At 38.7% G+C, this 3,331-nt stretch overlaps 1 pseudogene; it reads left to right on the top strand.

Annotated features, from left to right (window-relative positions):
• The first annotated feature begins 756 nt into the window (after positions 1 to 756).
• On the top strand, positions 757 to 2,039 carry LOC102820891 (annotated as a pseudogene).
• Positions 2,040 to 3,331: the final 1,292 nt, after the last annotated feature.

Raw genomic sequence — 3,331 nt, 5'->3', positions numbered from 1 at the left:
ACTCAATGGCACCTAACAACAACAACAAACCCACTTTAATTGACAATGGCTTTTGAAATCTACTTGAAAAGAATGGACAACTGTTCTTACTACTGGTAAGAATGTTCTTATGAGGAATTAGGTGCCCTCCAGCTGTAGATTTTTGTGAAAACATCATTAGCCTTCTTTATATATTTGGCCACCTGCAGACAAATAGACATCCAAGAATAGTAATTTTGATTCTTCACAAGAACCAAAATATGTAGGGGTAGGGAAAAACAAAATCTGAACTCTAGAGCTGTACTGTCCACATTTGACCAGCAGCCACGCGTGGCAATTGATCACTTGAAATGTAGCTAGTCTCAATTGAGGTGAACTGTTAAGTGTAAAACAGATATCAGATTTCTAAGACTTAGTAGACTGGACCTCAAGGTCATTGGTTCAAACTCATCAGCTACTCCTTATTGATAGGAAACCCTATCCATTATTGCTATGAGTCATAAATGACTCAATGACACTTTACAACAACAAGTACCAAAAAAGAATATAAGATATTCAATTCAGTTTAATAACAGTGGAACAACTTACTCATCATCAAGTGGAAATAAAACAAAGGTTCTCAAGAGAAGGAGGGGTAGAGCAAGACCCTAAGGAAATTCTGCAGTCTGTCTATGAGTGTATAGAGAAAATGTGTGAGAAACTTCATGAGCTCAATACTGATATTTCAAACATAAAAGTGATCTGTGTCAGCAATCAGAAGGAAGCCACCCTAGAACCCAGTCTATAGTTGAAAATCTTTGTAAAAGAATTCCAGGAAATAATAACTTTGTCAAGTCCAAGACATGTTGTCCACTTAGCATCTACTTCAGTGCAGTGAAACTTTGTTGGATTCTTGACAGTGTAAGAAATGATAGAGGTCTATTTGGAAGCATTGTTTCATGGCTTATTTGGAGTTTGGCAGGAGAAGCCAAAGGAGGTGTCCATTGTACAGATGTCACAAATGCAAGTTAGACGATGCTTTTTAACATTCATTCTTTGGAATGAGATAAAAGAGCTCTGTGACTTTTTTGAAATTCTAGTGGCGATTCTTCTAAATGTCCGGAATTCTTCTGAGATCTATGGCCACGTGAAAGCTGGAGCCTTGGATGGTATGCCTACATCTGGGTACTTGGGAGACTAGTCTGCTGCATTAATAGAGCAAATGTGCTTTTAGGATGGACAAACCAAAAATGCGTATGCAACAGACTATTTCTTATTTTATAACACAGGTCATAAGTGTGTTTTCTGAACATGGCCTTCGGACCACAGTGACTTACTAACTAGGTAGAGATAAGCTAGTATATTATGCATTAGCAGGTTCTGCAGCTATAGCTGTTGCTGTTATTTGTTGACTGATAGATAATCTTGGAATAATAAGTACCTCAGAAGAGATTGAAAAACTTGCTATAGAAATAGGTGCATCTTTGGGCTGCTACCTCATCCCAGCATTTTCAGCATTATATACACCTTATTGGGAGTTTAGTACAAGAGGGATAATCTGCAATCTTACTCAGTTCACCAATAAATGTTATATTGCTTTTGTTGCATTTGAAGTTCTTTGTTTCCAAACCTGAGAGATTTTGGATGACATGAAATGTGATTGTGGAATTCCATTCAGTCATTTGCAAGTAGATAGAGGAATGAGCAGCAACACAATTCTTATGCAGCTCCAAGCTGACATTCTGTATATTCTAGTAGTGAAACCCTCAATGCCTGAGACAAGTGCACTGGGAGCTACCATGGCAGCAGGGGCTGCCGAAAGAGTCTGTGTCTGGAGTCTAGAACATGCAGATTTGTCAGCAGTTATGATGGAACAATTTGAACCACAGATCAATGTAAAGGAAAGTGAAATTCATTGTTCTACATGGAAATAGGCTGTGTTGAAGTCAATGGATTGGGTTACAACTCAGTCTTCTGAAAGTGGTGACCCTAATAACGTCTGTAGTCTGCCCTTGGACTTTTTTATAGTGAGTAGCATGGTAATGTTAATTGGAGCAAGGTATATCTCAGGTATTTCATAAAAAATACCAACTCATGGGTTCCCAAGATGCAAGCATTTCACATGAGGAGAGGATCCAGCAGCTTTTGTCCCTTACTGTGATGACAGTATTCATAGACTCTGATTTTATTTATAAGCTACTTGCTGCATGTCTAAGCATCGTCTCTCATCCTTTGGACATATTGTCCGGAGGAAACAGTCGCTGGAGAAGGATGTCATGCTGGGTAAGGTGGAGGGTCAGAGAAAAAGAGGAAGACCCCTAACGAGATGGATCAGCCAGGTGGCATCATTGATGGCGTCAAGTGTGACAGCGGTAGCGAGGTTGGCCCAGGATCAGACATTGTTTCGTTCTGCTGTGCATGGGGTCGCTGTGAGTCGGTTCCGGCTAGATGGCAACAACAACAACAACACTTGCTGCATGACCCTCAAAGTAGACCTATGGCTTGAAATAAAGAAAATGCAGAAAGAACAGTACAGAAACATGACGTGTGTGTGTCTGTGTTTTTTTGTTTTTGTTTTTTTTTACCTCATCAGTTAAGTTTGGGCTGACCACTTTTGGAGCTGACCCTCTCCAGTGCCATAATATTCTGCTCCCATTCTAAGATCTAGGACAAATTCAGATCGTCATAGAATTTTTCATCAAACATATTCAAATACTAATGGATCAGGATTCGATTATTTGCACTACACATTTTTTATTAAAAAGTTATTAAGGAGCTCTGGTATCATAGTGGTTATAAATTGGGCTGTGAATCGCAAGGTCAGCAGTTTGAAACTAACAACTGTTCCGCAGGAGAAAGATGAGGCTTTTTGGTCCCGTAAAGATTTACAGCCTCGGAAACCCTGTACAGGGTCACTATGAGTTGGAACCGACTCCACAGCACATAACCACCACCAACACTAGCCTGCTAAAATTGAGGGACTTTTTAAAAAACAGATCTCAAAAGTGTTCTTTTCTACACATTAGGGAGGCAACATCTTCACTGCATGTCTTATAGGAAACTCTGCTATATTCTTCAAATGGAAACCTAAGTACTCTGGTGGCTTAGAAATTTTACTGAAAATAATTTTCCAAAACTGAAAAATTTTCAGACATTTTACATACAGTTTCACTAATTACAAACACTGATTCGCTGACTAGACTTTATAGGGAAGGATAGTTCTTTTTTTTTTTTCTTTTCATCTCTTCCTTTTTTCTATGTTTTACTTTGTATGTGTAGCATACATGCCTATATATTTCTATTATGATGGCAGTCCATTTATAAAAGATAAAAGAGCACATTGTATTCAGTAGGTTATATCAGAGCTGGTTTC

Source organism: Chrysochloris asiatica, unplaced genomic scaffold, assembly GCF_000296735.1.
Source record: "Chrysochloris asiatica unplaced genomic scaffold, ChrAsi1.0 scaffold00049, whole genome shotgun sequence".
Taxonomy (NCBI): Eukaryota; Metazoa; Chordata; class Mammalia; order Afrosoricida; family Chrysochloridae; genus Chrysochloris; species Chrysochloris asiatica.
The sequence above is the reverse complement of the archived record's forward strand: the minus strand, read 5'-3'. Positions and strand labels throughout refer to the sequence as shown.